The 14,312-nt window shown below is 41.0% G+C and overlaps 1 protein-coding gene and 1 long non-coding RNA gene across 2 annotated transcripts in view; one reads left to right on the forward strand and one right to left on the reverse strand.

Moving 5' to 3' along the window:
• Positions 1–7,752, forward strand: part of LOC127007457 (uncharacterized) — a 196,161-nt gene extending 188,409 nt beyond the window's left edge. The window contains exon 4 of the long non-coding RNA XR_007760260.1: positions 7,481–7,752. This is a non-coding gene — a long non-coding RNA (uncharacterized LOC127007457). The remainder of the gene's footprint in view (positions 1–7,480) is intronic.
• The window catches only part of LOC127007456 (neural cell adhesion molecule 2-like), a 164,989-nt gene that overhangs the window by 149,206 nt on the left and 1,471 nt on the right, over positions 1–14,312 (reverse strand). The window lies entirely within an intron of this gene.

The raw sequence follows: 14,312 nt of genomic DNA on the forward strand, positions 1-14,312 counted from the left end.
GTGGTGCTCAAGTGAATGGAGAAACGCGGGAAGGCATGAAGAGGCGAGGAGAGAACAAGGAATGACGGTGAGTCTTGATGGAAAGGCGGTTAGGGAAAAAAAAAGGTAGGATGGAATATTTGTTTAATTTTGTGACGTGCTACTACTACTACTTCTACTACTACTACTACTACTATTACTACTACTATTACTACTACTACTGCTACTACTACTACTACTATTACTACTACTACTAATGGGTTCTAATGAGTAGGTAGGTTGAGAGAGAGAGAGAGAGAGAGAGAGAGAGAGAGAGAGAGAGAGAGAGAGAAGGTGAAAAAACAAGGTTCTGTATTAAAGACAAGCTCACAAAGGCTGAATGTCGCTTTCGTGCTTGGCTGGACATGCAACACACACACACACACACACACACACACACACACACACACACACAGGTCAGGAGGTAAGGGAGAAAATATACTGTGAAATAAAAGGATTCCCTCTCTCTCTCTCTCTCTCTCTCTCTCTCTCTCTCGAATTTTACTATCACCATTAAACTTATTTTGATCGTCATTTTTATTTCTCCTTGTCTTCATCTTGTTTCTTCTCTTCCTTCTCCTCTTCCTTCTTTTCCATCTTCTTCCTCCTCCTCCTCATCTTCCATCTTTCTCCTCCTCTATGTATTTTGGCTCGCCTCTTTTGTCTCTTGGGGGCAATTCTCCGTCCCTGAATCTTTTCCTGCTGCGAAATTCGAGATCTTCGGTGATAAAACTAAATTCATATATGTATGAATTGGATTTATGAATATATGTATGTATGTATGAATGAATGAATGACTTATATGTCTCACGTATGCGTCATGTTTTTTTTTTTTTTATGCATGAGCAATGGATGAATGCCGGGGTATCATCTGTCATCTTCGTCGAGGGAATGATGGAATTGCAGAATCAGCGCGTGAGTGATGATAAATGTTTTGTTGCACCGCCGCACGAGACGCTCCCTGAATCATCGCCTCGCTTGTGGGGGTCTGAGGCAGCGTTACCGAATTATCGTACTTAGCCACGCAGCACATTATATTTTCCGGTTTCTGACTCACAGCTTTCGCAAACAAACACCAATAAGTAACCCTTTTAACGATAACTTTAACTGGAATCTCGTTATCTGTGTGGGTAGGAGAGTTTTGGGCCCTGGAACTGATAACTGCGATGTTTTGGGTACGATAATATGGTAACGCTGGTCTGAGGCCTTGGGAAACTGCTTCTTGAAAGGGACGAGTTGAGGGCGGTAGGAGGGAAGACGATGGATGGTGGAAGATACTCAGAGAAATCCAAGACAGGGAGCAGGAAACAAGACGGCTCGGCAAGGAAAACAAAGGAAGAGGAGACCGCCTCGCACCGTGCCTGCAATAAAACGCTGCTGGGCCAGTGCGGCAAGACTCGAGGTCCGGGGAGGCAGGGCGAGCGGCGCGACACCCGGCCAAGTCATTCCCCAACTTTGATATCCGGCGGCGCTTAGGGAGATGCAGTTGCCCGCCCATTCTCTCCGGCCCTCTCTCCCTCTTGTCCCGTCCCCCTGCCCTAGGCCCCGTCCCAGCCCCAGCCCCAGAGACACTCCCAGCGCAGGTTCAAAGAGTTTTGTACCCGCCCCTCGGATCAGAGCAGCAGGAGAAATATTATAGTTATCAGACAAAAGCCAAACTCGACGCCAAGAAACGTATTTTCAAACTACAGCCTCACTCCTCCCTCTCCTTCTTCCCCCCCCCCACCCCTCTTCCTCCTCCTCCTCCTGTCCGCCTCCTCCTCCTCCTCCTCCTCCTCCTTTTTCCCCCTCCCTTCCCAGGCTCTTGCAAGATCTTCGTTCGCCAATGCCGCATCAGGATGAAGAAATAGGAGAAGGAGGAAGGAACAGAAGAGAGAGGAGAAGGTGGAGGAGGAGGTGCAGAAGGAAAATAGCGGAAAAGTGGTCCGAAGTGCCATTTGCATCTGGGAAATTCGCGTCTGTCGTCGCCTACCAGGTTTTTACTCTTTACCCCGCACCGACGAGAGGCTGAGGCCCTCCGCCGGCTCTAGTGTGCCCTGCAGCCCGACTCCCAGTCTCCTCCTCCCCCTCATCCTCAGGAGAGCTTTGAGTTCGCGTAGAGGAGGCAGCTGAAGTCCGTGGAGGAACAACTTTCCTGGTGACCTTGAAGGGACGGAAGAACTGCATGCTGGGTGAATGTGGCTGCATGAGGCTGCGCGTGCACGAGCAGCCTCATGCACCGTCAGCAGGACCTGCGGGTCCGGCGGTGATGCGGGACGAACAGATCGACGATAACGACTGTTGCCTAACGACAAAGTAATGTCAAGGACGCCCCAGTGCCGGAGACTTGGCGCGGCCTCTGCCCAGACGTGTTCGACTAAAGAACGTGTCGAAAGGAAAATGGATCGAGATAGATGGAATGAAACATTACTCAGTATTTGGCAGTTTTATCCTTTCTGAGCGGCTTGAATGAATTACAAAACTGATATATGAGGCACGGTCTGGCCCTTAAGACTTAGGGGTTGTTGATGGTGGTGGCGGCTCGCAGCGAGTGAGGCGCGGGGGCAAACTCCACCCTGCCTGTATAACCACCACCTTAGTGACAGAGGGTAACTCACGTAGCTCATTGCCTCTTGATTTAAACACTATTATAAAAAAAAAAATCGTATGGAGGTGCATTGAACGACATATATTTTGAAAAAGGAAGACTTTTGTGAGTTTTAAAAGAAGAGTAACGCGTACATTCCTTTCTCCCCATAAGCTGATCGTGAAATGTTGTGATGGTGCTGAATGAAGTGTGGGGAGCTTTCATCTTTAAAAAGGACGAAACCGAGAGGCGCCACCGGAAGATTTGCATACACAGGCGCTGGTACCAATGTGTGTGGCTGCACAGTGTCCTCGGCGAGTATTGAGCACCTAACCCTCTCAGCATCCTCTCACTCAGTATAAGAGGCCGGTAGTAGTGATAATTACTTACAACTGAGAGAACTATTAATCATCTCATCCAAAATCAAGAATGAAAACATCTCAACGCTTAAGTGTAGACTGAAAAATGAACGCGAGCATTAAAGTAAATATTGTTCACATATACCCGATCTCGGCTCCAAGAAACAATGACAGCATCCCAAATCCCAAAATCGCAAATTTGTGGGAAATCAGGAGAAGTAAAGTAGTCGGTCATGGTATATAATTCTCCAAACCTTTAAAGATAAACTCGAAGTGTACAGAAAGTTAAAAAAAAAAGTATCAGGTAATATCGCCACGTCTCATTCCAAAACCCATGGGAGGATTACACGGAGCGGCAAAGCGAAAACCCTAATTTGAACATCTCTTTCATATCAAGCCGGCGCCGAGATTTCATCAGCAATACTAGCGGGAGAAAAAAAAAACTCAAACCTCGGAATGATAAAGAATGAGTGGGTGGGCGACTAAACTAAACCGGTGAGATAAGGGGAAGGGTGACAAAAATAGACGTTAACAGTAATCATTTTCACGTATATATCCTGACAAAGAGGAGGACGCGGGGACGTAACAGATAGCGGCCTTATTATTAACTAACGAAGGCGGCGGTAATGGTGGTGGTGGTGGTGGTGGTGGTGGCAGAGAGGGGGGGGGGGGGAAGGTGTTGGGATTACGTTCTATTTTGGTATCGTACGTCTTTAGTCCCCATCACGTGTCTCAATTATTTTTTTTTCTTCCTCCTCCTTCTCGTTGTCCTCCTCCTCCACCTCCTGTTCCTCCTCCTCCTCCTTTTTCTCCTCCTCTGCGTAATCAGTATAGTTTCTCATGAGCAAAGTGTTTTATTTTTTTTAATTTTTTTTTTTTATCAAGAGCACAGTATTACATCATATGGTATTCATTCAACTGTTTTAGAGGAGGCATTTGTCAACGAGGATACTGAAGGGAATATCATATCTACGCCTCCCCTACGCCACCACCACAACCACCACCATCACCACTAACCACCATCACCACCACGACTACCACTAACAACTTTTTACAGGGGTAGTAATAAGCGGGGGTTTTTCTCTCATTTTTCTTTTTTTTCCTGTGAGTTGCTTCCTGTACTGTAAAAAAACACACCTCCTACATCACCACCATCACCACTGCCACCACCAACAACAATAACATTTTACAGCGGTAGTGATAAGCGTTTTTTTTTTGTCATCATTCTTTTTTTTTTCCATGAGTTGCTTCCTGCACTGTAAAAAAAAAAACACCTCCTACATCACCACCATCACCACTGCCACCACCAACAACAATAACATTTTACAGCGGTAGTGATAAGCGGTTTTTTTTTTTTTTTTGTCATCATTCTTTTTTTTTCCCATGAGTTGCTTCCTGCACTGTAAAAAAAAAACACCTCCTACATCACCACCAACACCACCACCACCACTACCAACAACAACAATAACAGCAGCAACACTACTAGCACCATCACCACCACCCTCACCCCCCCCACCACCACCATCTCCTCCACCACCAGCGCCGCCTTCCCTATGTAATAATAAGGCCGTCAGTCAGGAGAGAAGGGTTTAGGGAGCATAAAAACAGGGTCTTCGTTCTCTCCTTCAGGCTCTGTGGTAAGGGAGGAAGGGAGGGGAAGGGCCATGTTCTCTTTTTTTTTTTTTTTTTTTTTTTTTTTGCCTTCCTTTCCCTCCTTTCCTTCTGTCCCCCTTTCCCTTTCCTTCCCTTCTGTTCACTGTCTTGTATGTCTCGTTCCTCTTTCTCCTTCTCTGGTTATCTCCTTTTCTTCCCTTTCATGAACTCCTATTCGATTTACTCCATTATTTATGTTTCTTTTTCTTTCCTTTTTTCTATTTCCTTTCCTCGTTTTCTTTCCCCTCCCATATCAATTTCCTCCCTTTCCTTCTCTTTCGCTAACTCCTTTTCGATTTACTTCATTGGTTGTTTCTTCTCCCTTTCTTCTCCTCCCCCTTTTCTTTCCTTCATTTCCCTTCCCCTGCCATACCATTCTGCTTTATATTGTTCCCATCGTTTTTATTTTCGCTTCCCTTCTTCCCTTCCATTTCCATCTCATTCCTTCTCGTTTTCATTCCTCCTCTCCGATTCTCCATTCTTGTATTTTCATTGTTTTCCTTCGTGTCCATCTCCTTTATTTTATCAGTTATCTTGGATTTGTTATTCTTCTCTCACTTCTCTTCCACCTCCGTTCTCTGACCTCCATCTCTTTCCTTCCCCTCTTCTCTCTTTCTCCTTCATCTTTTTTTCCTTCCACCTCTGTCTCTTCAAAATTAAATAGAACCTGACTTGTGCTCCCTCCCCTTGCCTCAGGCCATCCACTTCCTTCCTCCACATCCTGCCTTCTCCTTTCCCACCTCCCATAAAGAACCAGGGCTGTCATGCAGGTCACACACACACACACACACACACACACACACACACACACACACACACACACACGGTCGTCAGCCAAATTCTTCCTATTCTCCTTCCACTTTCTTCTCCTCCTCCTCCTCCTCCTCCTCCTCCTTTTCCTCCTCCTCCTCCTCCTCCTCTTCCTCCTCCTCCTCCTGTTCGCTGACGGAGATGAATGATAAATGTTCCCCATGGGCTTAAAAACGAAGACATTCTCCTAATACAGTCTCAGGACGAATATCGAAGCGGTGTGCATGCTCTCTCTCTCTCTCTCTCTCTCTCTCTCTCTCTCTCTCTCTCTCTCTCTCTCTCTCTCTCTCTCTCTCTCTCTCTCGTTCTCATTCTCGCTAATATTTAAACCCGCCTTCACTTCATCTCGCGCTCTTCTTTTTTGTACTCCGCTGAAAATCACGAAGTATATCAATATGCTTTTCGGCCGTTACATGAGCTGCCTCCATTATCCCTTCATTCGCTACCTGTGTTCTTTGATGCCCTTTAAAAGATGTGCTTAAAATGCCAACACCTGATGAGCGACGAAGTAGAGAATGAGGATTATGATATGATGGGTTTGGATCGTCTTCTTTAAACCATTCAATCCTTTTTTCTTTTGTGTTCTTCTTCCTTCACTATATTTCCGATGTTGTTGCTAGTCTCTTCCCTCTCTCACGACCTCTCTCATTTACCTCATTTATTTACCTCATTTTTCTCGTTTACCTCATTATCTTCATTTTCCTTTACCTCATTTACCTCATTCTCATTTATTCATTTTAATTTACCTCATTTACCTTGTACATTCTCATTTATTTAGTACATTCTCTCCTCGTTATAATAATTCATCACATTCCTGCTCCACTTCATCGTTTTCATTCCCTTGTCTTCGAAATATTTTAAAATGATACAAAGGGGTGTGAATTTCAGCAGAGAGAGAGAGAGAGAGAGAGAGAGAGAGAGAGAGAGAGAGAGAGAGAGAGAGAGAGAGAGAGAGAGAGAGAGAGAGAGAGCAACCAACCAACCAACCGGCAGCAACCTTATCTAAATTCCGATAAACGAACGAATTCCATACAAAACGCGGGCACAGCGAAGGTCACTTTCAGCTAAAATAAAGCCGGATGGATATTACAAAAATATGGAAAAAAATAGGGAATGCATAGAAATGTCTGATGTTTAGGAACGGGGCATAAAGGGCGGTGTGCAGGCGAAGGGAAAGCCCGTTTGTTGATGGTGTGAGTGGGCGGGTGGGTGGGGGTGTGTGTGTGTGGATGGGCGGGTGGGTGTGTATGTGTGTGTGTGTGGATGGGCGGGTGGGTGTGGGTGTGGGTGTGTTTGAAGGAAAAAGGAATTGTTGGAGATATTGTTTCAGCTCGCCACGACGCCAGAAAGGAATGTTCTTGATGGTGGATTCAAAGAGCGAACACGAAGCCATTTCCAGAGCTCTTGCATACATTGGCTGCTTCAGATTTCACCGGCCCGGCTCCTCATCCAGACGGGAAGACTCGCAACTAATCCGCTAATAAAGAACAGAAACCACCACGCGCACGAAGCAAACACAAACTGGACTAAAAATAATCACATGCACTCTCTCTCTCTCTCTCTCTCTCTCTCTCTCTCTCTCTCTCTCTCTCTCTCTCTCTCTCTCTCTCTCTCTCTCTCTCTCTCTCTCTCTCTCTCTCTCTCTCTCTCTCTCTCTCTCTCTCTCTCTCTCTCTCTCTCACACACACACACACACACACACACACACACACACACACACACACACAGACACACACACACATAGACACACACACACACACACACACACACACACACACATACACAAACAAACAAACAAACAATTCTTTAGAAGCCTCGCATGTGTATATTTACAAACTTGGTGTTATGTGATGGACGCACTAAGTTTATACATTATGAAACTGACCGAATAAGTGTTGTAGTTGTTCATGGGGAATGGACTGAAAGGCAAACATGAGTGACTTCAACTTTTTCATACATCAAAACTTTTTCTGATATGCACTTCACCTGTTTATATATATATAGTCATTTTTAGGTGTATATATCCATACGGTTTTTGAATTATTAATATATATTTTGTTTCTGTGTTTTTCAGTGTGAACCAAAGATCAGAAGGAGGGTTGATGTGTCGCGCTCGTCTACAGGAATGCGCTATACGCCAGGCATGTATGAATTTCTGAGGAGCGGATAAATATCTAATGTGACCTGGAAGATGGAGAGACAGGTGTGTTTAATCTTGCATCCCACGGCGCCCGGCCAATCCCGTGCACTAACAAGTATTTTTAATTCTATTTTTCGACATTCGCAACCCGGCCCATGACCTTTACTTCTGACCCGTTGTATTGTTGCGAAAATATTGAAGTATTGAGAAAATATTGCAGTGTTGAGAAAATATTGTAGTGTTGAGAAAGTATTGTAGTGTTGAGAAAATATTGTAGTGTTGAGAAAATATTGTAGTGTTGAGAAAGTTTTGTAGTGTTGAGAAAGTATTGTAGTGTTGAGAAAGTATTGTAGTGTTGAGAAAGAATTGTAGTGTTGAGAAAATATTGTAGTGTTGAGAAAATATTGCAGTGTTGAGAAAGTATTGTAGTGTTGAGAAAGTATTCGTGTTGAGAAAATATTGTAGTGTTGAGAAAGAATTGTAGTGTTGAGAAAATATTGTAGTGTTGAGAAAGAATTGTAGTGTTGAGAAAATATTGTAGTGTTGAGAAAGAATTGTAGTGTTGAGAAAATGTTGTAGTGTTGAGAAAGAATTGTAGTGTTGAGAAAATATTGTAGTGTTGAGAAAGAATTGTAGTGTTGAGAAAATGTTGTAGTGTTGAGAAAGAATTGTAGTGTTGAGAAAATATTGTAGTGTTGAGAAAGAATTGTAGTGTTGAGAAAATATTGTAGTGTTGAGAAAATATTGTAGTGTTGAGAAAGTATTGTAGTGTTGAGAAAATATTGTAGTGTTTCGAAAATATTGTAGGGTTGAAAATATTGTAGTGTTGAGAAAATATTGTAGTGTTGAGAAAATATTGTAGTGTTGAGAAAATATTGTAGTGTTGAGAAAATATTGTAGTGTTGAGAAAATATTGTAGTGTTGAGAAAATATTGTAGTGTTGAGAAAATATTGTAGTGTTGAGAAAATATTGTAGTGTTGAGAAAATATTGTAGTGTTGAGAAAATATTGTAGTGTTGAGAAAATATTGTAGTGTTAAGAAAATATTGTAGTGTTGAGAAAATATTGTAGTGTTGAGAAAATATTGTAGTGTTGAGAAAATATTGTAGTGTTGAGAAAATATTGTAGTGTTGAGAAAATATTGTAGTGTTGAGAAAATATTGTAGTGTTGAGAAAATATTGTAGTGTTGGGAAAATATTGTAGTGTTAAGAAAATATTGTAGTGTTGAGAAAATATTGTAGTGTTGAGAAAATATTGTAGTGTTAAGAAAATATTGTAGTGTTGAGAAAATATTGTAGTGTTAAGAAAATATTGTAGTGTTGAGAAAATATTGTAGTGTTGAGAAAATATTGTAGTGTTGAGAAAATATTGTAGTGTTGAGAAAATATTGTAGTGTTGAGAAAATATTGTAGTGTTGAGAAAATATTGTAGTGTTAAGAAAATATTGTAGTGTTGAGAAAATATTGTAGTGTTGAGAAAATATTGTAGTGTTAAGAAAATATTGTAGTGTTAAGAAAATATTGTAGTGTTGGGAAAATATTGTAGTGTTAAGAAAATATTGTAGTGTTGAGAAAATATTGTAGTGTTGAGAAAATATTGTAGTGTTGAGAAAATATTGTAGTGTTGAGAAAATATTGTAGTGTTGAGAAAATATTGTAGTGTTGAGAAAATATTGTAGTGTTGAGAAAATATTGTAGTGTTGAAAATATTGTTTTGTTTAGAAAATATTGTAGTGTTTAGAAAATATTGTAGTGTTTAGAAAATATTGTAGTGTTGAGAAAATATTGTAGTGTTGTGAAAATATTGTAGTGTTGTGAAAATATTGTAGTGTTGAGAAAATATTGTAGTGTTGAGAAAATATTGTAGTGTTGAGAAAATATTGTAGTGTTGAGAAAATATTGTAGTGTTGAAAATATTGTAGTGTTGAAAATATTGTAGTGTTCAGAAAATATTGTAGTGTTGAGAAAATATTGTAGTGTTGAGAAAATATTGTAGTGTTGAGAAAATATTGTAGTGTTGAGAAAATATTGTAGTGTTAAGAAAATATTGTAGTGTTGAGAAAATATTGTAGTGTTGAGAAAATATTGTAGTGTTGAGAAAATATTGTAGTGTTGAGAAAATATTGTAGTGTTGAGAAAATATTGTAGTGTTGAGAAAATATTGTAGTGTTGAGAAAATATTGTAGTGTTGAGAAAATATTGTAGTGTTGAGAAAATATTGTAGTGTTGAGAAAATATTGTAGTGTTGAGAAAATATTGTAGTGTTGAGAAAATATTGTAGTGTTAAGAAAATATTGTAGTGTTAAGAAAATATTGTAGTGTTGAGAAAATATTGTAGTGTTGAGAAAATATTGTAGTGTTGAGAAAATATTGTAGTGTTGAGAAAATATTGTAGTGTTAAGAAAATATTGTAGTGTTAAGAAAATATTGTAGTGTTGGGAAAATATTGTAGTGTTGAGAAAATATTGTAGTGTTGGGAAAATATTGTATACACACACACACACACACACACACACACACACACACACACACACACACACACACACACACACACACACACACACACACACACACAACACAAACAAAAAAAATAACACACACACACACACACACACACACACACACACACACACACACACACACACACACACACACACACACACACACACACACACATACATTGAATAGAAGCCACATTAATAAATACTTTAATACTCTATACATTGACAAATAACAACTCGGACGAGGGTACGAGAAAATGAAGCCTGATATCGCCATTATTATTAGTACAGTGCTCGTTGTTATATTCCGTAAATTAAAGATTCACTGCCACAGTTACGTTATCCACACCGCCAGTGAATTATTGTACAGAAAAAAGTCGGATTATTTTGTTTTGTTCTTCGCTGTATTTTTATTTTGTTTAGTTTTTATTTAGTTTCTGCATGTTTTATTTAGTTTTTTGCATTTTATTTAGTTTCTGCATTTTTTTTCTGCATTTTTTCTGCATTTTTTATTTATTTTCTGATTTTTTTATTTAGTTTCTGCATTTTTTATTTAGTTTCTGTATTTTTTATATAATTTCTGCGTTTTTTATATATTTTCTGCATCTTTTATTTAGTTTCTGCGGGTTTTTTTCTGCATTGTTTGTTTCGTTTTTCCATCTTTTATTTAGTTTCTACATTTTTTATTCGTTTCTGCATTTTTAGTTTTGTTTTTTCTGCATTTTTTTTTATTTAGTTTTGTTCTTTTCTGCCCTTTTTTCTGCATTTTGTTCTTTTCTGCATTTTTTTCTGCAGTTCAAGTTCAGCAGAGGGTGGGTGAGTACAGTGCAGCGGGTCAGTAATTCAAATTAATATTATCAGTCCGGGTCAAGGCGTGTAGAAATACTGTCCATTTTTTTACATATTGACATTTATTATTCCGGTTAAAGGTTGATAGAAATTTATTACTCATTGCATTTATGAATTGGCGTTGTATATCTGGCAAATTTATGTTATTTGTGAATCAACAGTTATTCGCTCAGACGATTGTATGTGAAAAGTTTATAATAAAATAATGCATAAATTGGATAATAATGAGCGTAGATAAAAGTTTCTAATAAGCAGAGTGATGTATGCCATTAATAATTATGAATATATGCATTGTTTGTATGTAAATGTTATTGGGGCGTTAATAACACTGGGATACTGGGGAGGCGGTGGCTGAACAGACAGCAAGACGGCCCCGCGTTCAGGAGGACTCGAGTTCAATCCCCGACCGGTGCCACCAAGCTGGGATTTTTCAGCCTCCGCCGAGTGGCTTAAAACTACCCACATGCTGTCCAGAAGACCACCTATCAACCCGAACTCTAGATTCTAGATTCTAGACATTGATTAGGTAAATTTTAAAGGCATTGCAGCATTGATGAATAAAATGTTCGCCTCGTATTTATTAGAATGAGACAGAGCGAGACCTGTATTTTGTCTTACCTCTTCCGTTTGTGGTTCATAAGTGCTCTTGGCATACTCTCTCGATAGATAGATAGATAGATACTCTTTGAAACTCTATTTGAAACTCTTTTTTATACTTGCAGAAATTTTTTAACAATAAAATGTAATATTTATATATGAGCAAGTAGCCCATTTAAAACAAATTGCTATTGGGGGAAATTATGATTTTTTTTATATTAAATACCCCAAACAAGACAAAGACAAAAGAAAAAATACATACAAACATATACACATATGTACATGCCTCATCCTACCTAGAACCAATTTAAGCCTTGTTGGCCATGAACACAATAGTATGTACAGTTTTTGAATGGGAGAGGGAAAAGGAACAGAAGGAGAATGAAAGAAAGTTCATTTATAGAAAGTTGAATCACGACAGGCGCTGTTTATAATAAAGAAACTTCAAGTTTCTAATATTTAGCTATTTCATATTTTGTATAATGCCTTTTGAAAGAACTTGTTGTTGGCAAAAGTTTTATGTGATTAGGTATTGAATTCCATAGCTTTGGGCCTGAGTAAGACGGATTGATAGATAGATAGATAGATAGGTAGATAGATAGACAGATACATAGATAGAAAGATAGAAAATTTTAGATATTAAATGTAGTATGATGTTGAGGAGAGAAATATCCGTGTCATGCCGCTTTGCATTGTGTGAGTTGCAGAGGTAAGTCAACACAGAGTCTGGATGTGACGCAAGCCATCACAAGGTTTCGTTCTCTGAAGTCCAACGTCAAAACATAAAGTAGAAAATACTGTTTCGCTCCTGCAGTCACCTTTACTTGTTTCTGGAGATAAAAGATTGCCGCCTGCGCCGCCATGCCAAATCTCCTTTTCCCCATTCCCTTAGTTGTCTTGCTTCACTCTGACCATTACTCCATCCCGCCACTCCCTCCCCCCTCAGCCCCAGCCACCACTGCCCCGTCTCCACACCCCGCCACCCGTCACCCCGTCGCCCCGCTGCTGCACTGAAATTAGCGGCACCGCCTCTCGTGTCCGACGGGGAAACGCGAACCTTTGCGTGTGCCAATTGGAGCTGATAACGGGCACTAAAGAGACACTCGACACAAACCTTTTAACTGTCCAATTTTAGCTGATATGGCCATTACCGGCGTGGAGCGGGCGTCGTTAAGGGCCTGAGAGAGAGAGAGAGAGAGAGAGAGAGAGAGAGACCGCGTGTGTGTGTGTGTGTGTGTGTGTGTGTGTGTGTGTGTGTGTGTGTGTGTGTGTGTGTGTCGTGTACTCTCCTGTCTCTGTGAAATTGCACGGCCGTAATGCAGGCAGGTTTTCAGGTCCCAGCCGCTGCGCCAGAAGGGAAAAGTCCTACTTGCAGATTCTTTCCCGACCCTTTCACTCCTGCACTATCTCTCCTTTTCTCTTGCCCCTTTCCCTTGCCTCACATCGCCTCACCCACTCGAACCTAACCTCGGCGTGACAGCACAGGGAGAAATCAAATGGAACGTAACTAAATCTAACCTTGAGGGAAGAAAAATATTTGTATCAGAGAAGCTTTACCTGTGGCTGCGCGGCTGAGGTACACTCCAGCGCTCGACGAGGTGGTGGGTGTTTGTGAACTGATATTACTGTGGCTTTGCCGGTATTCATAAACTGGCTGTGTGTGTGTGTGTGTGTGTGTGTGTGTGTGTGTGTGTGTGTGTGTGTGTTTGTGTGTGTGTGTCAGAGTGTATGTGCGTTTATAAGTGTGTAGTTTGTGTGTGTATGTGTGTGCTACCAGGTGTGAAGTTTTTGTTTTGTTTCTTTTGTTTGTTTTTTGGAGTAATAAGAAAAACATCGATATGCTTTTTTGGTGTGAATGAGATACAAGCTATTCCTCCATTTAATTGACACTGATTGGGTTATTATCGGACCCGAATTAAATCCACCCCATCAACCTCCTCCTCAGCCCCCAAAACATTCTACTTCGATTCTAAAGCCTTCTACTGTACCTCCACACCTCCTTCTCGACCTTCACCACCTCTTCCTCGAAATTACACAACCTACTCAACCTCTTCCTGAACCTCCACATGTTTCTTGACCTATATAACCTCCTCCTCATCCCCCACAACCTCGTCCTTCACCACTGCCTCCTTCTTAACTTTTACGGCCTCTTCCCCAACCTCCTTAACCTTATCCTCAACCCCAACAACCTCCTCTTCGACCTTCACAACTTCTTCCTCGGCCATTTTAACTTTATCCCCCACCCCTACAACCTCCCTCTTAACCCCACTTTCTATTCCTTAACACCCATCTCGGCCTTGACTCTTCATACCTTCTCCTTGTCCACTACCACCATCTTCTCGACCCCGACAGTTTCCTCCTCGACCTCCACAGCATATTATTGGACGTGCACAGCATTCTCAACCCCCGACAACCTCCCCCGTCTCCTCCTCTGCAACCTCCTCTTTAAACCCACAACGTTTGTATCCACGCGAATTTGTGTTTATATACATCCCTTGGTATGTGTGTGTGTGGGGGGGGGGGGGGGATGACGGCGCGGCATGGTAAGCGAAAAAGTACGTATTTTAATATAAAAAATTCAGTATTGTTTTGATACAATTACTGTAAAAATGCTTCTTGTTATTTTTTTTTATTTCAACGTAATTAGTATACTTTTAACTTTTAAATGTCAATAAATTCAAACCGTTGGTGCGGGTTGGCACCACTGACCTCCGTGAAGCTCAGTGGTTGGCAGCCCTGCGTTGAGGGTGGCCGAAACACACTTCGATGGGGAGTAAAAATGATGACTTATAGCTCTCCTAACAGCATGATGTGTACAA

Source organism: Eriocheir sinensis, chromosome 35, assembly GCF_024679095.1.
Source record: "Eriocheir sinensis breed Jianghai 21 chromosome 35, ASM2467909v1, whole genome shotgun sequence".
Taxonomy (NCBI): Eukaryota; Metazoa; Arthropoda; class Malacostraca; order Decapoda; family Varunidae; genus Eriocheir; species Eriocheir sinensis.